General features: G+C 45.4%; 1 protein-coding gene across 3 annotated transcripts in view; it reads right to left on the bottom strand.

The window, feature by feature from the left end:
• The window catches only part of KANK2 (KN motif and ankyrin repeat domains 2), a 75,601-nt gene that overhangs the window by 31,941 nt on the left and 20,062 nt on the right, over positions 1-23,598 (bottom strand). For all 3 annotated transcript variants that reach the window (XM_035140748.3, XM_035140747.3, XM_035140750.3), the window contains one exon: positions 12,526-12,650. The gene's annotated coding sequence lies outside the window, so the exon portion shown is untranslated. The remainder of the gene's footprint in view (positions 1-12,525; positions 12,651-23,598) is intronic.

Raw genomic sequence — 23,598 nt, 5'->3', positions numbered from 1 at the left:
AATAGGGGTGCAAGCGTAGAGTGGTTCTCTCAGCATGGCTCTTTACCAACTGACTTCTTAAGAACTGACCCTTAAACCAAGACTGAACTGCTCAAGTTTCTTACAGAGAAAATCTCAAAGCATACCTGCAGAAGCTCATGACCAGCAAACATGGAAAGCGAGTCATTTTCAAATACCAGCCATTTCAACATGGGTAATGTTGTTCCATGCAACTATGAATAAGTCCATTCGTGAATAATGCTCCTAGCTAGCATGGGATGCTGGTGTTCTGCCGCCATGACCACTCATGGCTGCTCAAGATTCCTGATATAGTCTTTGCCCTTTGAGTCTTTCTGTAGATTCCCACCAAGCTACTGCTGGAGGGCTTTGGTACTCAAAAGAACTATAGGCACTAAGCTGCTCTATTGACTCCATGAAAGGGGAAGACCATGGCATAGTTGTCCTTCATATTCATCCAGTGTCACAATTACTAAATGGAGATGACCAGCTCACAGCATGGGAAATGCAAAATATGCTTCAAATGGCTCTTTTGGTATGTATTAGACTAGCTAGACTTAGGGCTCGTCCACACCACTGCTTGCCATGTGTCAAGAAAACACGGGTCCAAGAGGTTTTCCATTTGCCCTGCCACTTTTCTTGGGGAAACATTCTCTTTACTGCTGAATCGGACCAAACATCAATCCATGGAAAAGGTCATTGGCATTTGCTCTAATTCAGAGGTAAAGAGCAGGTTTTCCCAGGGGAAAGTGTCAAGCAAGACAAGAAGGGTGGATGAGCCCTTTATTATTGCTCTTCTGTTTTGCCATTCCCAACAGTACTTTTCTAATTGTATTTATTTGCTGGAATATGTGACCTATTTATCTACTTGCACTGGCGTGCTTCCAAACTGCTAGGTTGGCAGGAGCTGGGACAGAGCAATGGGCACTCAGCCCATCGCATGGATTCGAACCACCGACCTTCTGATCAGCAAGCCCAATCAGCTCAGTTGTTTAGACCACAGCGCCACCTGCTCCTTCTGGTCACTTAGCACATGCTAAACCAACAAGGGCCAGCTTCCAGGATTTGGGGGCCCCAGTCCTTGACAGACATGGCCAGCTTTGTAATATTTGATGTGTTTTGTAATATAATGAATCTACTAATTTCTTCTACTGCTACAGATGAAGATCTTGATCCTTCCTATTTTCTCTGCACACTCCTGTATTCTCAGCATTTCCTGATTCTTTGTTTATCAAGGTATTTAATTCTGACTCTCCAAATCAATATGTAATGTTTTCAATAAAACATTTTTCATCTGGTGTTTTGAGGGGAAGTTATCATTATAGGATGAGGGAGAGGTTTTAATGTGACAAGATAAATGGTATCGATTGCAAAGCAGTGAAAAGATGGAATGTTAAAACAAGCCTTATTGTGCAAAATTTAAAATTACCCATGAACCTTATTTACTTATTTCTCAGTAAAGGAAGGAAGACAAAAAAGAACACAACAATGATTTTTTTAATTCAAAAACCTATTAAAAACGGCAAGTATTTAAACTTTAAAAGTATGTAAAGAATTTGTGTTGAAGAAATGATGGGGAAGACAAGTTGTTCCTGAAAAAAAAAACACCTACTCTAGCCATGAGACTCTGACTCAGGTGACTATTTTCACCTGCTAGCAACACTAATACAACCAAGCGTATAAGCACATATGAAACATAGGGAGGTCTCACAGCTCAGTAAAGACTCAGTAGAGATTCCTGCATTGCAGGAAGAGATGAAACTTGGGGTCCCTTCCAACTCTACGATTCTATGACTCCAAGCTACCATGTATGAGGATGTCTGGCAGAAAATAATTGCACGGTAGACTTAAGTAATCATGGGACAGAAAACTTATCATGTGATAAGCTGATTGGATCTACTGGCTCATTGCTAGAAAAGGAGGAATCAGGAATGGGAAACACCAGCAATACTCCCAGATGGGATGGGATGGGATGCGGGTGGCGCTGTGGTCTAAACCACTGAGCCTCTTGGGCTTGCCAATCAGAAGGTCGGCAATTCAACGGGTTGAGCTTCCATTGCTCTGTCCCAGCTCCTGCCAACCTAGCAGTTTGAAAGCATCCCAGTGCAAGTAGATAAATAGGTACCACTGCAGCAGGAAGACAAACGGCATTTCCGTGCACTCTGGCTTCCGTCACAGTGTTCTGTTGTGCCAGAAGCGGTTTCATCATGCTGGCCACATGACCGAGAAAGCTGTCTGTGCACAAACACTGACTACCTTGGCCTGAAAGCGAGATGAGTGCTGCTACCCCATAGTCGCCTTTGACTGGACTTAACCATCCAGGGGTCCTTTACCTTTACCCAGTGCTTTTTTTCTGGGGGGACTCAGAGGTACGCATACCCCTAAACATTTTGTGAATCTAAGTTTGGCCTCATTGAGGGGCAGTACTTCAATATGGTTTTCCCAGTAGTGATGTATGGAAGTGAGAGCTGGACCATAAAGAAGGCTGATCACTAAAGAATTGATGCTTTTGAATTATGGTGCTGGAGGAGACTCTTTAGAGTCACATGGACTTCAGAAACCTATCCATTCTGAAGGAAATCAGCCCTGAGTGCTCACTGAAAGGACAGATCCTGAAGCTGAGGCTCCAATACTTTGGCCACCTCATGAGAAGACTCCCTGGAAAAGCCCCTGATGTTGGGAAAGATTGAGGGGACAAGGAGAAGAGGACGACAGAGGATGAGATGGTTGGACAATGTTTTCGAAGCTACTAACATGAGTTTGACCAAACTGCAGGAGGCAGTGGAAGACAGGAGTGTCTGGCGTGCTCTGGTCCATGGGGTCACGAAGAGCCGGACATGACTAAACAACAACAAGGAAACTGAGAGTACCCCTAAACATTTTTTAAAGGGAAAAAAGCACTGCTTTTACCTTTACTCCAAGATCACACAGATAGGCTCAATTCACTTTCAACACTGAAAGACAAGGGAGCTTGAGCAAAACAATTTCTGAGATGTTCAGATGCAGGGACAATAAATGGTGAAGAAACAAATACTTAAACAACTTCCTGTGGAGGACTGGATGACACAAGAAAGAAATCATGTTTGATCTCTCCTCCAAAGGTTCAGGATGTGTGCTCTGAACCAATTTGAGATGGATGTTATAGAAAATGTTTGTGTCAAAAGAATGAACTGTGTCAACAGCACGGCGCAAAAGAGAGTGACATTCTTTTAGGTTGCATCAACCAGAAGTCTCATTGCCAGACGTTGGAAATTATACTATAATAACTCAGCTCTGGGAAGACTTCTTTGGAGTGCTGTGCTCGTTTCTGGGAATCACAGTTCAAAGAGTGCTACAAGACTGGTACTAAACAGGAGTCTAAATCACAAATTCTTTGAGAAACAGCTGAAAGAAATGGCTATGTAAAGTCTCAATGCTGAAATAGTTAAGGATTAATGAAGTAAAGACATGCTACAAGAGACTAAAGACCCATCTGGTCCAGGTGCTCTCTTCCCCACAGTTTCCTACCACATGCCTTCAAGGAGATGGTAGAGCATGAGACTTAATCTCAGGGTTGTGGGTTCGAGCAAAAGAGGGTTTGAGCAAAAAGATTCCTGCATTGCAGGGGGTTGGGCTAGATGACCCTTGTGGACCCTTCCAACTCTACAATTCTATGTCTTTAACATATGCGCCGCCGGGGTGCAAAGATCCGCCCAGCGCCCCCATAATTTGACACGACTGATCTTGTGACTATTTCCCGTGTTCCCGCCCAGAGAAAGGCAGGCGCCAGGCGACCTCCGTGCGCGCCCTGGGCAAAAACCACATTGCACACGGGATGGAGCTACGGAAAAGCCACGTGGAACGCAGCTCTGTGCGCTGGGCTCTGCAGCCTGGACCAGCCCAACCCGGAGCCATGTGGTGGGGCTCCTTATGTTTTCCTTCCTCTCTGGCTGCCCATTCGGAGCAGCGGGTCAAGGTTGGTCATGCTGGGGGTGGGGCGGGGCCTTCTTCTCCAGCTCCACATGGACAGTGGCGGAGGCGCCCCGGTACCTGCTTGGATGTGCCAGGCGGATGGGGCATTGCAAAGGTGGAGTGAGATGAATTGCCTCTGGGCCCCACGGCTGAGCAGCCTGGGGAAGGCGCCGGGGGAGGGAGTGGCCATGCACTGCCTTCTCCACTATATCTGGCCAACACAAATTCGGAGCGACGCCGGAGTCCAACTGCACAGCCACCGGGCCGCAGTCGGTGACAGCCTGGCACCCCCCAGAATTCAGCATTTGGGTGCCCTGCACCCCTTGCACCCCTGGGTAAAGACGGCCCTGTCTATGATTCCACGATTCAAGAAACCTACAAGCAGGACATGTGCAACAGCACTCTCTTGCTCACCATTCTGACATGCATTTGATGTCAGAAACAGTACATACAGCCATTGTGACTAGCAGTTCCTGACAGTCTTATCCTCTGTGAATTTGTTTATCTCCCTTTGAAGCCATTCAGGTTGTGGTAGGACATAGTTATATACCTGTGTGAATAAGTGCTTCCTTCTGTCTACCAAGATTCAGCTTCATTGGATGGCTCCGGATTATAGTGGTACCTCGGTTTATGAACACAATTGGTTCCGGGAGTCTGTTCATAAACTGAAGCGTTCATAAACTGAAGCGAACTTTCCCATTGAAAGTAATGGAAAGTGGATTAATCCGTTCCAGACGGGTCCGCGGAGTACTCAACCTGAAGCGTACTTAACCCGAAGCATGGGTGTAATTGGTTCCGGACGTCTGTTCATAAACTGAAGCGTTCATAAACTGAAGCGTTCATAAACTGAAGCGAACCTTCCCATTGAAAGTAATGGAAAGTGAATTAATCTGTTCCAGATGGGTCTGCGGCGTTCGTAAACCGAAAATTCGTAAACCGAGGTGTTCGTAAACCGAGGTTCCACTGTAGTATTATGAGAGAGTGAGGTTTCCCCCCATCCACTTTCTCCACACGATGCATAAAACACTGTGCATCTAAAGTTAAAAGCCCCCCAAAATGTTGCAAACTTTGCTCATAGGGGTGTCGCTCTGGTCCCTGATCGTGCAAGCGGCCTTTTTCTGCACCTTTTCCAGCAATGCAATTCCCTTTTTGAGAAGTGATGGCCGGAACTGCACATAGCAGCCCAAGCGTGGTTTTGCAAAGAATATTAGGTGACGAATGGGAAAGAACAATGATTCAGCCCACGGGTATCCACCAAAGTTTCTGAGCTACAGGAAGGAAGATTTGGCTCAGTCATTAGAAAGGGATTCCTAGCTACAAATCAACAACAACAGAAACAATGGGAGCTAAGAGGTTTTAGAAGGCAGGCATTATAGTCTCTTGGGGCTTCTCCAACTCTAAGGAGCAATCCACATCAGAGCCCCTTCTGTTTGCCAAGTCAATGTAGTGATATTTTCCCCATATGCAGGTCACAGATACAATTTTATGAGTTGGAAGGGACCCAAGGGTCATCTAGTCCAACCCCCTGGAATGCAGGAATCTCAACTAAAGCATCCCAGATAGATGTCCATCCAACCTGTCCTTTAAAACCTCCAAGGAAAGAGAGTCCACCACCTTCCAAGGGAGCCTGTTCCACTGTTAAACAGCTCTTACCATCTTAAAAAAAATATTCTAGGCATTCTTTGGTTGTGGTTTGCATGTTTGCCAAAAAGCTTGGCCGTGATTAATGCTGCCAAAGCAAAACCAGCAGGGATCAATACCTTTCTTGCAGATCTCTCGCCCTCCACCCCCACCTCGGTCTCTCCCTCCCACCAGATGCCACAGGGCCAGCCAACAGAACTGAGGGAGTTTGCCCAAGAAGACAGAACTGGGCCAAAAGAAAGCAAAGCCAAGTTTTGAGGCAGGAAGCTGAGCAGCAGCCGGTAGCCTCAAAGGTGAGTCTGGCACAAGACACAGAAGGTGCTCAGGAAGCGGAAGGGGCAAGCAGAATATAAAATCAAAGAATGGTATAAAGAGGTGTGGGGTGTAGCTATTAGTGATAAATTAACATGTGTCATTAAGGTACTAAGATAGGGAATACACAGGAGAAATGATTTTGAGGAGATATGGAAGGTGTTTGTAGGATTTGTGCTATTAAAATGGAAAGGGGTCAAACCATTGCAAGAGGTGTTTGAAATTTTTGGAGGCTGGATAGTTACAATGGCATGGTCTCAGTTGTGGGGTGCACATTTTTATTCTCATTTATTTATGACTATTACTTTTTATTATTACTAAAATGTAAATAAAAGAATGAATAAAGGGGGGGGGAGAAGGTGCTCAGAGAGACCAACCATACCCTCCAATATTTCTCTGATGAAAATAGGGACGTCCTATTCCATATTAATGGGATGCGTGTGGCGCTGCGAGTTAAACCACTGAGCCTAGGGCTTGCGGATCAGGAGGTCGGCGGTTCGAATCCCTGTGACGGGGTGAGCTCCCATTGCTTGGTCCCAGCTCCTGCCAACCTAGCGGTTTGAAAGCACGTCAAAGTGCAAGTAGATAAATAGGTATCGCTACAGCGGGAAGGTAAACAGCGTTTCTGTGTGCTGCTCTGGCTCTCCAGAAGCGGCTTAGTCATGCTGGCCACATGACCTGGAAGCTATACGCCGGCTCCCTCGGCCAATAATGCGAGATGAGCGCCACAACCCCAGAGTCAGTCATGACTGGACCTAATGGTCAGGGGTCCCTTTACCTTATTCCATATTAATAATAATTCTAATGCCCCACCTATCTGTATGCCTTGCAACTTATATAAAAACATGATAAAATATTAAATATTAAAAAACCTATATAGGGCCACCTTCAGGTGTCTTCTAAAGATTGTGTAGTTACTTATCTCCTTAGCTCGGGGGGGGGGGTGTCACATAAATCCGTACCCTCCAACATTTCTCTGATGAAAATAAGGATGTCCTAAGGAAAAGCAGGATCAAATCAGAAACCGGGACAGCTTCTGTAAATCCAGGACTGTCTTTGGAAAATAGGGACACTTGGAGGGTCTGGGCCAGGGGTCAGCAAACTTTTTCAGCAGGGGGCCGGTCCACTGTCCCTCAGATCTTGGGGTGGGGGGGCGGAATATATTTTGAAGAGGGGGAAAATGAATGAATTCCTATGCCCCACAAATAACCCAGAGATTCATTTTAAATACAAGGACACATTCTACTCATGTAAAAACACGCTGCTTCCTGGACCGTCCATGGGCCAGATTTAGAAGGCGATTGGGCCGGATCCAGCCCCCGGGCCTTAAGTTTCCCTACCCATGGTCTGGACCATCTCCAGGCAAGAAACTTACACAGGGGCAGCCCAAGGGCCACTAACTACAAAGGGGAGCAGCAGCAACTAGGGGATAAGCCCCCAAACCAGCAGTCTAAAGCAGGGTCTCCAAACTAAGGCCTGATGGCCGGGTGCGGCCCAATCGCCTTCGCAATCCGGGCCGTGGACGGTCCGGGGATCAACATGTTTTTACATGAGTAGAATGTGTCCTTTTATTTAAAATGCATCTCTGGGTTATTTGTGGGGCACAGGAATTCATTTATATATTTTTTCAAAATATAGTCTGCCCCCCCCTAAGGTCTGAGGGACAGTGAACCGCCCCCCTGCTGAAAAAGTTTGCTGACTCCTGGTCTAAAGGATGCCCAGTTGCAAGGATGCATGCAGCTGGAGATCTCTATTAACTGATATAATAATAATAATAATAATAATAATAATAATAATAATAATAATAATTTATTATTTATACCCCGCCCATCTGGCCGGGTTCCCCCAGCCACTCTGGGCGGCTGAATTTGTTAAAACTGCTTACTCAGATTCATCTAAATAGTCTGAAGATGGAAAAATGAAAATAGATTTAGTACACAAAGAGCCAGCTTTGCAATAAAATCCACAGTGCAGCCAGAAGAAAGGAACCTCTCGCACCCGATCCCAGCAACAGGGCCTCCGCATCACGTTCCCTTCCCCAGAGGCCATGAGCAGAGATAGACAAAAGCAGCTGATTGGAGACAGGAAGGGTGGGTGGGCATCCTGACCCCAGGGGCTTCCTGCTCTACTAAAAAATATAATCCATGATCAACAAGCATCCACTGGAAAAGGCAAACAAAGCTTTTAAAAATAGCCGCATGAGGCAGAGAGGATTTTGCTTTTGAGGCACAAAGACACTCAGAAGTTGCAACTGAAAAGGGAAGGGCAGGCTTGGGGGACTGAGATCAGGGTTCGGAACAACAACAAAGATCCCGCTAAAGAAGAGGGTGATGTTGACAATGGATTTGGCCATTGCATGTGACCGTTCCATGCCCTCTCCCAGGATAGTCTGGCGGACAATGGGCTTAAGCCTTGTGTGTCAGATACTGAGCAGCAGTGGAAGAACCATCAACAGAGAGATGTCAGAAGAGTTATGCTCCTCACAAATGGATCTGCTACTGTAAAATCCCGTCCTACCAGATTTCCCTGCAATGTGTTTAACTGAATCGCTTCTTTGACGAGTCTAGATCCAGCCTTAGTAAACAGGGAATCTTCAACAGAAAGAGGCAGGGTCCAGGTTCTCCACTCCTGCACACTAGGTCACTCACTACATACATATAACCTCAGGCATTTCTCCAATGAAAACAGGGGTGTCCTAAGGAAAAGCGGGACATCCCGGGATTAAATCAGAAACCAGGGTGGCTTCTGTAAATCCGGGACTGTCCCTAGAAAAATAGGGACTCCTGCAGGGTGTGCATTTATACAATTTTCTGCATGTTGGAATTTAGCATATCATGGGAAGGCCAAGACATAACTCTTCTCCCAACAACTTTTCTATATAGAAGAGAGAGAGAGAGAGAGAGAGAGAGAGAGAGAGAGAGAGAGAGAGCGCACATTCCATTGCAGTCTGCAAGTGGTACAGCACAAGCACATGTTTGCCACAGTGAAATTCAGAAAACAGGCTACCAGAAAGTTTAATGGTGGAGTGTTGCGGGAGCAGAGGAGGGAACTTGGGATTGTGCCTAAAATCTCAAGAGATGCAGCACTTAGAATTCAGAGTGGCGGCCGCCAGTTGTGGCTCCCTCACTTGGGGCTAGTTTACAAAGAGGGAAGGAATACACATGTCAAAGGGATAGGATTTCACTGGAACCCAAATAGTGGAATGTACAGTGAGAGGCACCCCTTGGAAAAACCCTTGTGACAAAGGCTGAATGGGAGGCATGCTAACCCCATTTTGAAAATACATTTGGCTGTACAGTGGTACCTTGGGTTGCAGACCCGATCCATTCCGCACCCCGAAAAGTCCGCAATCTGAGCAGCACTTTCACGCATGCACGAAAGTGCAATAGAGTGCTTCTGTGCATGCGCAAAGCGCGGAGAACGCTTCTGCACATGCACACACGGTGGAACCAGGAAGTAAACACTTCCGGGTCCGCTGCGTTCGTATCCTGAAAAAACGCAACCCGCAGTGGACGCAACCCGAGGTATGGCTGTAGTTTATCTCGATTGTGGGTGCACTGAATGAGTATAAACGTCAGAGGCTTCACTTTCGGCACCCAAGTTCAAAGCTTTCCAAGACCTTAAAAGGGTAACCAGCAACCAGCAGTTTGAACTGAATTTGGAAATGCACCAGCAGTCAGCAAAACTGTTGTAAAACCAGTGAGATATATTTCATTGGCTGGGCCTAGCAATGTTGGACACAGTCCACCATCTGAGCAGTGTTCAAAGGAAGCCCCACATCCAAAGGATTGCAGTAGGGGCCCCTTCACAACTGATGTGGTTTGCATGTGTTTTATTCTTGGACATTTGAATCCATGCCTGAAAGCTGGTTTTATGTGGTTTTATTTTTACCGTAGTTACTTTGCAAAACCTGAGCAGCTCAACAGCTCAAAACCTAAGGTCTAGCAAACTGGGGGTGGGGGGAGATGGACAAAAAACCTACAAAAAAATCAACATTCCCATCTACTGCAATAATTAATAAATATTGTCAATACACTACAGTGGTACCTGGGTTAAGAACTTAATTACAGTGGTGCCTCGCTTAACGAATGCCCTGCTTAACGAAATTTCCGCTTAACGAAAGGATTTTTCGAGCGGAGCTTGCCTCGCTAGACGAATGCGTTTTACGAAAAATTCGTCTAGCGAATCGCGGTTTCCCATAGGAATGCATTGAAATTCAATTACAGTAATGCGTTCCTATGGGCAAAAATAAATATAAAAAAAATTCAATGCATTCCTATGGGATTCGCTAGACGAATTTTTCGCTATAAGAAAAGACCCGTGGAACGAATTAATTTCGTCTAGCGAGGCACCACTGTAGTTCGTTCTTAACCTGAAACTGTTCTTAACCTGAAGCACCACTTTAGCTAAAGGGGTCTCCTGCTGCCGGTGCCCCGCCGGAACACGATTTCTGTTCTCATCCTGAAGCAAAGTTCTTAACCTGAGGTACTATTCCTGGATTAGCGGAGCTTGTAACCTGAAGCATTTGTAACCTGAAGCGTTTGTAACCCAAGGTACCACTGTATCTGCATGCTAGGTGCTGTTCAAAAGCATCACGTTGATAGACTAATCCAGGCTGCTTGATTTCTGCATCAAAACCTGAGTTTCTTCATGGCTTATTAGTTCAACCCACCCTTTTCCATGCCGATATCAGGCGCAGAATAAAGCCTGCAAATGGAACAAATGGACAATGGCTAGCTTACCCAGATGCTAGCATAAGAGCCAGTGGGCTGATAAGGACAGATAAAGTTCATGTAGTGCTGGGCAAGAAAGGAAAGAAGCAGGGTGCTCTTATTTTAAGGGTGGACAAGCTTGTGGCAACATCTGAAAGGAGCAGAGTAAGTTGAGCATCGGTCCTTCAAGAGACAGGCAGAGCAATTCTGGCCCTTTCCCCCTATATGGAGGCAATTTTCTCCAAAAATAAACAATTTTGCAGGCTGCTACATGAGAACTTCCTTCTGCTGACAAAGAAATCTTGGCAATGATGGGGGAGGAGCGGAGGATGAAACACCAACCCAGTGGGAGAGCAAGGAAGTTCGGTTTCAGCAACCAGGCTTTTTTTCCCAGAGCAGGAAGCTGGGGCGCGGCGGCTGCGGGGGGGGGGGTATGGAGGGAAGCTAAGAATTTGCAAACAGAGTGGAGCTGAAGCAGCAAAAGTCAAACTTGGGAAAGTGGAAATAGGACTTCCCTTCTGGGGTCAGAAGGAGAGGGAGGCTCTGGACTGGGTGAAATCACTCAACGCTTCCAAGCAGCTGTTTTATTACAGAAAAAATTCAGGAACAGACTGGAAAGAGAAGTTGCTGAATTGGAACTCATTACCAAGCTTAAAACCATGGAGCCACCTGGGATGAACAAAACATTGGATTCTTATCTCATTATGCATGATCTAGCTTTCTTTAGCGCCTCAGCCCTTGCTTTTCCCCCACAGGACCAATTGCAGTCATCAGCAGTTGTTAACAGCCATCTACAGGTTTACCACTCCCATCAGCCCATCACCCATTCCCACCCACCCCCACCACCCTCTGTATATACATAAGGGTCTGACTCTTCTGTTTCAAGTGTATCTGAAGAAGTGTGCATGCACACGAAAGCTCATACCAAAATAAAAACTTAGTTGGTCTTTAAGGTGCTACTGAAGGAATTTTTTAATTTTGCTTCGACTCAGGCTACCTACCTGTAACGCTTCCAAGGGTCAATGATAGGAGGCTTTGAAATCTGGTACAAGCAGAACTTGCAAAAAATAAAAAAAAACCAGCACCCCAAATAGCCCTAAATAGATCTGAGTGGAGGCATGCTACAGGGAAGTATGCCTCTGAACACTAGTTGCTAGGAATCACATGTGGAAAGAGTGCTGTTGAACCCAGGCCCTGCTTGTGGCCTTCCTATGCAGTATATCAGCTTTGCTTTATGAAGCAGGGACGGGAACTGAACTCATCACAGTGGAATTAAACTGAAATTAGCCAGGAGGTGGATGCTGAGCCAACCCCCTTTCAACAGCCCCAACTCAAGCACCTCCAGCCACTTAGGATATCACTGCCACCTGACAGAAAAGGAGTCAGCTACCGCCACCTTATTGCTCCCAGGAATCCCTCCCAGCAGGCCAGACAGTAACGTTCATGCATTGCCCTTGGGAACAGAAATAGATCTAGGAGATTTAGATGCAGGGCTTGCTAATCCACAGCAACTCTTCCTCCACTCTTTCTTGGCACAGCCCATACTTTAAAGCTCCATGTCCAAGTGCCTTTCTTTTTGCCCTAAAAGCTTTCCCCATAAAGACCTGCTCTTTAAAGCTGAATTGGAGCAAACGTCAACCCTGCGGAAAACCTGAATCGATGTTTGCTTTGATTGAGCTCTCAAGAGCGGATTTCCAAGGGGGAAAGCTCCAGGGCAAAAATAAAAACCACGTATAGACATGGAGCAGGGCAAAAGGTCAGTGTGGCTAAGTCCATGGTCACAGAGTTTGTAGTGGCAGGGTTGTGAAGGATCTGGCAGCATTGTGAAGTAGCAAAAGCGCTAGCAATCTGCAATTCCTAACATTGCAGAAGAAGTCCCGGTTGTTGCGCGCATTGAAAAGGTTTCTCTCACCTCAATCAGTGCCTCTCCCGTCTCTCTCTCTGCAGCCTGGAGATAAGGCAGCATGCCGATTCCACAAGTATGCCTCTCTCTTGTCCTCCTTCTCTTTAGCCAGCAGTCCCAGTGTATCACTGTCCCTTGAAAAGAAAATAGGAAAAGGTCATTTCCTCACCTGCAGCTGGTCCAGAGAACTCAAGAGAATGAGGAGGGTGAACCTGGGGCCCTCCAGATGTTGCAGGACTTTAAGTCCCACCATCCCTGAACACTGGCTGTGATTGATGGGAGCTGGAGTCCAACAACATCTCCTGAAGGCCAGTATTCCAAGACAGCAACATTGACCCAATACTGTAAGAGATCAATTTCCTCTGCTGGTTTAGGCAGAAAGAACATGTCCCCAAACCCTGATCATTCAGCATCTGTTGCTTCAGTGCTGCCTCTGACTAAGCCCTGGACTTTGGCTGATGCTTTCTTAAAAGCCCCAAACCTCAAGGATTCTTGAAACCTCAAGCATATTTCTGCGATCCACCAGCCATCTGGAACTCAGGCCTGCTGCTGTTGCTCCTATCCAGGCAGCATCAAATTGCTGCACGACTCAGCCTGTCTGGTTTTCATTTCTTGTAACAGGGCATCGGCAACATAAAAAGCTTTGATGCTGCTCTGCCACCCAGCCCCAGAAGGAAAGCACCAGAGAGGTCTTCCAAGAAGGAGGTCAGGAATCTGGAATTCATACTCTCTCACATCTAGACACAGCATGGGCTTTGTGCGCTGATCTTGATTGGAACAAAGAAGCCGGTCTTGAGTCCAGGAGGCATTGTACTTTACCTCTGAGTAAAGCCAGGATTGCTTGTGGCTGAGCATAGAAAAAATGCATCAACACACATGGGGTCAACTGGACCATTGTCCTTGTTCATACGAAAGCCGTAACACATGGATGTGCAGCTGTGAGTTTCAAACTGCATGTAAAGAAGACTTTGCCCCCCAGATGTTTAGGACTGCGACTTCCATCAGCTTCAGCCAGTGTGTCCAATGGGAACTGACATTCAACATCTGGAGGGCACCAGATTGCTGATTTAAAGGAAAATTCCAAAACACGAGAAAGGCTATCAAAAGGCCTTCAGAACACTAGACATTGTCCAGATCTTTAACTAAGACCAACAACAGAACCACATGATGCAAAAACGAACCATGTGCTAGCTTTTAAATTGTCGCCTCACATAGTTTCCTGACATGGAGCAGCATTTTTAAGGTTGACTATTGTCCTACTTGGTAGGACGATCTACTTGGCTCTCAACATGGACCATGTGGTTAGTCCTGGTTCAGTCACATTGAGCAAGAGCAAAGGGCTAAAGTTCATTCAGTGACAGCAGGGAGCCAGAGACTAAGAACTCATTGTAAGCAAGACAGGACAGAGTTTGGAAGCCCCAAGCCAGCAATTGTCCAACATCAACAGGAAGCCAGGAAGACCTCTCCGGTCCCACCCCCACCCCCCTCAGTGTAGCCAGAGGCCCAAACATGTCCTGATGCTGGATCCAGGCTTGCAACATTGGCTGGCAATACTTCCCCACCTGCTTTGATATCTAACCTCCTAACTTGCAAGAGTCCAAAGCAAAAGCCATCTCCAACTGTTTTTCACCCTCAGGTGCGCACTAAGCCCTGGACTGACCCAAGCAGTCACTCAGAAAGACAATATTGTTTGCCCTGCCAAAAAAATCAGAAGGGTGAGTCAATACATGTTGCCCTGTGGATAGAATTCCTTAGCACCGTTGTAGAGAGTGCATGCTTTGCATGCAGAATGGCCCAGGTTCAATCCCCAGTTAGAGAATCTCAGGAAGCAGATGCTGGGGAAAAGAGACCCTGGAGACAGGCTGTCAAGTCAGAGAAGGTAATATTGAGCTAGATCAGGGATGGGAAACTTGTGTCCATCTCGATGTTGTCAGCTCTCATCAGCCCAAGGCACCATGATCAATGCTCAGGTATTATAAAAGGTGTGGCAGTCTAGCAGGCCACCAGTTCCACGTCCTTGGGTGAGATGAACACAGTCTCAGTATAAGCAATATAAAAAAAATTCCTTCAGTAGCACCTTAAAGACCAACTAAGTTTTTAAGGTGCTACTGAAGGAATTTAAGGTGCTACTGAAGGAATTTTTTTTATTTTACTTCGATCCAGACCAGAATCTTCGATCCAGAATTTTTTTTATTTTACTTCGATCCAGACCAACACGGCTACCTACCTGTAATCAGTATAAGCAATGTCACCATTGGTTTACCCCCAGGGTCTCTTCCACTAGAATTTAAGATACTGGTGTGTATCTCTTTGATTCTACAGTCACCTGGGGCAACAAAATAGCTTGGGGTGACTGTGAACAAATTTTGGGTTGTTTCACAATAACCCCCAAAACCATATGGGGCTGAACAGTTGTTGTTTTTTGAAACAGGTAGGTAGCCGTGTTGGTCTGAGTCGAAGCAAAATAAAAAAATTCCTTCAGTAGCACCTTAAAGACCAACTAAGTTTTTATTTTGGTATGAGCTTTCGTGTGCATGCACACTTCTTCAGATGTTTTTTGAAAAATTTCTATGTTTAGTTACATTTTCCTCTCAGTATTAAATTGTTGGAACACTGCAGAATTTAAAAGAACAAGATTAATTAGCTGAACAGATTCACATCTGCTTATACAACAAGTTTAATTAGACTGATGAACAGTGATTTATCTTTCTGATATTGTTTAAATTAAATTCTATGTATCAAGTTGACTATTAATTTATTGCTGCTAATGGTACACCATGGTCAGTGGCAACGATTTTATTATGAAATGGAATGAACATCCATTATTAGCTTCCAACCATCACTGTTTAACCAAAGAGAAAAGCATAGAGCAGTATCTTGGTGGGTGGGGGTGATATTTCGGAACTTGGAGAATGTCAGCAGTTCAAAATCTGAAAGGATGTCAGTACTGCACAACCACAGAGAAAACAGAACCCCACTGAACTGTCTGCTGTAGAAATGCCATTAAGTGGCAAGTCAAGGCAAATTACATTGGCTAAACTGAGACCAGCTGCTTTTGCTAGAACCAAGGGGCTGCAAGGGTTTTGGAGATCATGAACATCTTCCATCCAAGCCACAGCCCTGAAGACTGAGTAGCCAAGAGTGGGGAAACATCCAATGAAGTCTGTGTTGTAGGGGAGCCCCAGGAAACACAACATGTTAGTCCCTGAGCATGAGTGAAACTTCATTCCCATGGCTTTTAAGGACTGCTGTCTCCTCTCCCCTATGGGGAAGCAGCAGGCAGAAAACATGATACTTTCTGGCATAGCCTCATATTTGAAAATTTCATGTTCAGTGAATGTTCAGACACAGAACTTTAAAGTGTGGACCTGTGCCCAGAGACGTGGCAGAAAAGGAAGTCTGGATGAGCTCTAAGGCTATCTCCTCAGTTCATGGCTGGGGCAAAATCTGAGCTAGGAATTTGTTGATTCTTAATTTAGTGCAACCCCATATACATCAACTCAGAAGCAAGTCTCACTGAGCTCAATGTGCTAACTATAGTGGTGCCTTGCTTAACGAATGCCCTGCTTAATGAAATTTCCGCTTAACGAAAGGTTTTTTCTAGCGGAGGTTGCCTCGCTAGACGAATACGTTTTACGAAAATTTCGTCTAGCGAATCGCGGTTTCCCATAGGAATGCATTGAAATTCAATTAATGCGTTCCTATGGGCAAAAAAAAATTCAAATTTTTTTTTGATGCATTCCTATGGGATTCGCTAGACGAATTTTTCGTTATAAGAAAAGACCCGTGGAATGAATTAAATTCGTCTAGCGAGGCACCACTGTACTTAAGTTAGTATAGGACAGCAGCCTCAGTCTCTCCCAGCGGAATTCGACACAGAAGTAAGTGGGGTATTTGTGCTGGTATGAGGTCTGCTTGTGCAATGGGACTCCCACCCCCTATGTTCCCCTAAAGCTGTTCTGGGGGTTCCCCAAATTCTCCAGAGCAGATTTAGGGGGGCCTGGAGAGAGGAGGGTGAGGGAGCCCTGTTGCATAAGTGGACCTCGTTCTGTGCATGCAACAGCTTACTGGAATCCTACCCATAACACTGGGAAGAGTTCTCTTTTGAGCCCATGCTAGAAAGTCAAGATTATTTTACACCAAGAGTTAACTGGGACCTTGCAGTTGTTGCTGGACTTCAGCTCCCATAATCTCTTGGCACACCCAAGATTTACAGCTTGACGCAATTTTGTGTAGCTACAACATTGCTGGCCTTGGCATCTCGGCTAGTTCTCAGATTTTGAGATGAGCCAGCCCCTAGCCGCTCCTTCCTATGGTTGTTAAAGCCACAATATCTACATTCATATATAAATTATGGCATTGTTTCATATGCTGTATGAAGATAAACAGCAGGTGCATGGTACAGGTAGACAGCAAAATATACATAAGGAATGAGCAAGTATAACAATAATAAGCAAAGAAGAAAAAAGGAACTAGTTCAATAGCGCCGAATTTTCACATGATTCAACTAAAGTTGATATTTGAATGACATTTATCTTTGCTGTTTGTTTGTACAAGTGTTCACAATATGCATACATTTTACAGGTGTGTACCAACCACAAGATTCAACTTGTGTCTGAAACTTTGGGAAGCAGCCCAATCTTTCAGAACCATTCTGTGCCTTTAAAATTCAACTCATTATTGGGGGCCAAATCAGATCTGTTAAAAATGAGGGTCAGTATTCCCTGCTTCTCCATTCACTTCAGTGGTGAACCTACACACACATTACAGAAATGAATAAAATTTGAGGGCACAGCAGCTCCTCCAGATTAAGGGGTTGCATTAAGCCTGCCAAATTGCAGGCACATAAAGAACCTTTAAAATTCGTGGTGTTTTGGTTTTTTTAAAAAAAGTAAGTAAGTAAGTAAAATTCTCTTTTATTTTATGCCAGAATTGGATGCAATTTGCAAGCATGATAAGCCCTTATGAGGGAATGAAGCCTGCCAAATTTCAGAATGATAGCAGCAAAGAAGACGGGAAGGGAAGGGAAGGGAAGGAAGAATTATGGCTGCAGGGATTCTATTTTATCATTTTGGGGTGGGTAAAACAGAAATCATGGAGATGATGGAGGGATAAAGAGCATGGAACTCTGCTAGTGGTTGATTAAAAACAAAGTTCCCAGAGTGCATTGGAGAATTAGTAAGTCCCTGATCTGACTCAGGGTGCCTTGTTAACAGCACAATCCGACTGAATTATGAAAACTGCCCCATAATTTGAGAGGTACATAGGGCCGACACACATTCTTAATAAATAATATTGATATTATAAAAGTTAGTGCAAACTTGTCACATGGAACATGGGATATTTTCATTCAAGCGTCTGGGGTTTTAAAAATAAAAATCCAAGCACGTTTAGGCCTTATAAAGTATTAACCCCTTCCTTCAATTAAAAACAAACAAACAATTTTACAAGTCTAGATACGCTACGGTTCTGTAGCTTTCCCCCCAACTCCTCCTCCCAATTCATTTCAGAGAGAAAGCAATAATGTCTCTCTTCTTCACAAAGCTGAACAAAGCAACTTAATACTGCCTTCCAAAACCCCTCGTGAAAAGAAAACTGAAACAATTTTACCACAACAGCAAAACCTGCAGCCATTTGAAACCCCACTGGGGAAAGAAAACCCAAGCCCGAACTTTAAAGCAGAGGGCCAGCTGTTGTATTTATTATTCTAAGAAAAAGGGACGGGGGATTTGATTGTTTCACCTGGTAAGTTTTCTGTGATATTGAACAAAGACAAAAGCACAGTACAAGACAAAACCATATTGTAGGGTGTTCAAAGCAGTTGGAACATTGTCTTCTGCAGACAAGAATAAAAGCAACTGCAAGACCCATGTATGAATACATGCAAAACAACCAAAAAGGTGCAACAGAGATTCTCTGGGGATTTGCACCACGGTGTCTGACAAGAAAGTCACGACTTTTAAAAAAGTATTCCTAGGATTTAAAGGTAAAGGTAAAGGGACCACTGACCATTAGGTCCAGTCGTGACCGACTCTGGGGTTGCGCGCTCATCTCGCATTATTGGCCGAGGGAGCCGGCGTACAGCTTCCTGGTCATGTGGCCAGCATGACAAAGCCGCTTCTGACGAACCAGAGCAGCACATGGAAACACCGTTTACCTTCCCGCTGTAGCGGTTCCTATTTATCTACTTGCATTTTGACGTGTTTTCGAACTGCTAGGTTGGCAGGAGCTGGGACCAAGCAACGGGAGCTCACCCCGTCACAGGGATTCGAACCGCCGACCTTCTGATCAGCTATACGCCGGCTCCCTCGGCCAATAATGCAAGATGAGCGCGCAACCCCAGAGTCGGTCACGACTGGACCTAATGGTCAGGGGTCCCTTTACCTTTACCTTTTTAATGAGGATAAAGTCTACAAATAGTTCCCTCTTGGCACTGCATGGCATGCCGACCACATGTTCTTGGTACGGTCAAATCTAGCAATTCCTGCAGTCCGTCAAAGGTATTTCTAATGACAGGAATATCAACAGTCCACCACGGTATCTCGTCCAGTGTGGGGGAAGGCAGCAGTCACACCATCACCCCCTGTCCACCCCCCCAACCTCCAGCCCCGCCTCCAATCTGCCAATATAAATAGACACGGGTGGGAGGAGAAGGAAGCGGCTGGTGGGAGAGAAAGCCACGAACTACAGTCTTGGTGACCTTTGGCTTTCCGACTTGGAGCTATAGACAACACTTTTGGCAGTGTGCCTGCCTGGCTCTCCTCCAGCTGCATCCCTATTCCCCGAGGAGGAGGAGGGATGTCTTTTTCTCCAGGTCCTTGCATCCAGGGTCTCGGAGGGTCGGCAGCTTCAACTGCCACGGCTCAGGGCTATTCTTAGCATCCGAAACGCTAGAGTGGAAAGGAGCCAGAAAGTTTGCAGTACAAAGGCCTGCTTGTCCGAGGAAGAGATGAAAAACAGCCTCCAAAAGCTCGGAGTTTAAGGAGGGATGGGAGAGGTTTGGCCCAGGGTGAAGGGGCGGGAAGAGAAGAGCTTCTGGAAGAAAAACAGAAGAAACACAAGGGAAGGGGAGAAAACCAAGAAAAACAAACCCTTCTCAGCAGACGTATGAGTAGCCACACCCCAAAAGCAATCAGAATTCCAGCAAATAATCTTATTCCTCTGGTCCTTGCCTGTGAGTCACTCTTGGCTCCTCCCTAGAAGTAAAGCTTGCCCAGAGGCCTGGAAAAAAAAGGACTGTTTTGGAAGGATCATGTGGCCCCAAGCCACAGGGGAATACTGAAAGCTGGGTAGGGCCCCTTGCCTTGCTAAAATCACAAGAACCAGGAGTCCAGGGACTGCGCCACATAAAGTTGCCATGTGATCAGTTTCAAAATAGACCCAGCTGCCCATCACTGGGCAGTTTTAATTTCTGCTTGTGCCAGTCTTCAGAACTCCACATAGTTAGTTCATAAAGCTGTTTGTTGCATGGAGGTCTGCAGCCCTGCCTGTGGGAGCAAAAACACAGAACTAATCTAAACGCATAGTCAAAGGGCAGAGGCATAGCCATTACCTGCATGGTGGCAAAACAATTTTAAATGCAGGGAAATGCAGAGTAAATACAGTGTTTCCCAACCTTGTGCCTCCAGATGTTTTGGGACTACAACTCCCATCATCCCTAGCTAGCAAGACCAGTGGTCAGGAATGATGGGAGTTGTAGTCCCAAAACATCTGGAGGCACAAGGTTGGGAAACACTGAGTTAATATACAGTGGTACCTTGGTTGTTGAACAGCTTGGCTCCTGAACAAATCGGCTCCCGAATGCCGCAAACCCGGAAGTAAGTGTTCCAGTTTGCGAATGTTTTTTGGAAGCTGAACGTCCGACGTGGCTTCCGCAGCTTCTGATTGAGTACAGGAAGCTCCTGCAGCCAATCGGAAGCCGCATCTTGGTTGCTGAACGGTTCCAGGAGTCAAACGGACTCCTGGAACGGATTAAGTTCGACAACCAAGGTACCACTGTAATTCCAGCTGTCAACGGCCAACTTGGCAAAATATATTTACTACATTGGGGGTGGTGCTATTGGGGTTTCCCCCCTTAAGTAATCTCTAGAGGTTTTTTTCAACACCTGGAATGAGAGACAGTGGGCAGGCCAGAAGAACAACAACAAAGAAGGTGTTTGGGTCGAATAGGGGGACCCCCACAACCCTCGCTGCCAGGAGTCAGAATGACACATGGCAGATATACCCTCCAACATTTCTCCGATGCAAATAGGGACGTCCTAAGGAAAAGTGGGGACCCAGGTGGCGCTGTGGGTTAAACCACAGAGCCTAGGGCTTGCTGATCAGAAGGTCGGCAGTTCAAATCCCTGCGACGGGGTGAGCTCCCGTTGCTTGGTCCCAGCTCCTGCCAACCTAGCAGTTCGAAAGCACGTCAAAATGTAAGTAGATAAATAGGAACCGCTACAGCAGGAAGGTAAACGGTGTTTCCATGAGCTGCTCTGGTGTGCCAGAAGCGGCTTTGTCATGCTGGCCACATGACCTGGAAGCTGTACGCCGGCTCCCTTGGCCAATAATGCGAGATGAGCGTGTAACCCCAGAGTCGGTCACGACTGGACCTAATGGTCAGGGGTCCCTTTACCTTTACCTTTAAGGAAAAGTGGGACATTCTGGGATCAAATCAGAGACCGGGACGGCTTCTGTAAATCTGGGACTGTCCCTGGAAAACAGGGACACTTGGAGGGACTCAGATATGCAAAAGAGCAAGTTGTAATGTCAGAATCCAAGTCAGGACTTGGCCCCAGAACCTACTTTTATTGAAACTCGAGGTTAGCTGCTGAGCTTTCCAGAGGGCTAAGTGAACAGCAGGGGTTACTCCCCATTATCAGAGGGTTTTTTGTTTTTGTTTTGAGTAGACAGCTCACAGTTACTCTTTGGATGGTACAGAGGACCTTGTATTTTCCTAGCACTCAAACTGAAACAACTTGTGTCTGGGAAATAGCACTTCTGCTCCCAGGATTGCACCTTCGCTGCTGTTGAGGCATGAGCAGTAACAGCTTAGAGAATATTGCTTTTGACATAATTTACCCGCAAACAGACACAGCTTCTCGCTGCATAGTTGCTTAGAAACAAGATACAGTGGTGCCTTGCTAGACGAATTTAATTCATTCCACGGGTCGTTTCTTATAACGAAAAATTCGTCTAGCGAATCCCATAGGAATGCATTGATTTTTGGGGGGGATTTTGTTTTGCCCATAGGAACGCATTAATTGAATTTCAATGCATTCCTATGGGAAACCGCGATTTGCTAGACAAATTTTTTGTAAAACGAATTCGTCTAGCGAGGCAACCTCCGCTAGAAAAAAACCTTTAGTTAAGCGGAAATTTCGTTAAGCAGGGCATTCGTTAAGCGAAGCACCACTGTACTGGGTACGTTCTATCATATGTGATTGACTTGTAAGGTAATAAAAGCTTTCTGGGAGATGATATATAATGAAATTTTAAAAAATGCTTAAAATAACTTTTGTTAAGAAACTAGAAGCTTTTTTATTAGGAATTACAGGTATCAACATACCAAAGGAGCAGAAAAGACTATGTATGGAACAACAGCCGCCTGGGTGCTATTAGCCCAGAGTTGGAAAGAAGACAAAGTCTCAACCAGAGAAGAATGGCAGACCAAGGTGATGGAATACGCTGAGATGGCAAAGCTGACTGGAAAACTCAGAAACCAAGAGGATAAAGACTTTATAAAAGAATAGGAAAAATTTGTAAGTTCCCTGGGAGACTACTGTAAGTAGATGAAAACAAGAGCAGGATTCTGACTCACTTGTAGTATAAAAATAATAATTAAGGACAATATGGTTTGATATAAAAATTGGAGTATGGATGAATGTGCAGTTGTAGATGCTTAAAATTGAGACTCCATGGAGGGGATGGAGGGGATGGAGGGAAGTCTCGAGATTTGGAGAATCTCCTTATACAGATACGTTCTTACTAGTTTGTTTTTATTTCTACTTTGTACTTGTAAAACCAATAAAAATGATTTATATAAAGAAAACAAACAGGATCCTGGGCAGGATGAGGAGAAACTCAAACTTGCACATTTAGTGGAACAGACAGTGAACCAGTGCAAAAAGGTGCTGTCTCCCATACCCTTCTTTGCTTTGCCTCTCGTGTGGTTGGATCCTGGCTAAGTCATCTTCCCCTTTAACCACCCACACATAGCAGTTGCCTGGTCTCCCCTCCGCTTCCAGCACATGGCAGCACAAAGGCAACTAATGAACCACACGTTACATAAGGTACTTGCATAACCTCGTGAGCATTAAACTACCACCGCAGGAGGAGAGACGTGACCATTGCATTCCTTGAACGCAAGTTGGCCAATGGAAGGCAAACTTCAGATTTCCATGAAATTTAATTTGATTTCATGGTGGCTGAGAGGGAATATTTGGTTCAGTTCCGCAATGGACTTCAATGCTACCACTGGACACTCTAAGAGGAAAAAGCCTCATGTACATTTATTCAATTAAATGTGCATTCATATCGGGATTTTTTGTTTTTTTCCCCAAAAGAGAGAGAAAATAATAGGTTTTAGAAAGTTGAGAAACTGCTCCATGGGGGAAAGTGAGGTGGTTCATCCATTCCACCAATCAGTGAAGTGCACAAACAAGTTTCTCTCAGAAACACAGAGAACCAGTTTGCTCCAAGACGGATCTCGGAGAGAGAAAATACCAGTTGAACAAAATCTAATCGGTATGCTCAAATAATGCATGTTTGAATGTATCCTGGATGTATGAACTGACTTCAATTATTTTCATATTTTTATGGAATTGTATGAGTGTTCCGTTGGTGGAATTTGCTTTCTGATCACACAGTCAGGCTTCCCTTATTTAGGGGGAAACATTGCACGGTAACACATACAACAAACCTACAGTATATAAAAGCTGCTTTGAAAGGGAGTGATTTGGAGTAGAGCAATAGGTAGGGGTATGTGTGTGTGTGTAAATGCTCAACTCTTGCCCAAATCAGCCACAGACGCTGCTTGCTTCTTTGCTTCAAATACACACATGCAAGGGTACACACACTTTTGGAACTGGGGGGGGGGGG

This window comes from Zootoca vivipara, chromosome 15, assembly GCF_965207765.1.
Source record: "Zootoca vivipara chromosome 15, rZooViv2.hap1.1, whole genome shotgun sequence".
NCBI classification, from domain to species: Eukaryota; Metazoa; Chordata; class Lepidosauria; order Squamata; family Lacertidae; genus Zootoca; species Zootoca vivipara.
This window is presented reverse-complemented; position numbering and strand designations above follow the sequence as displayed.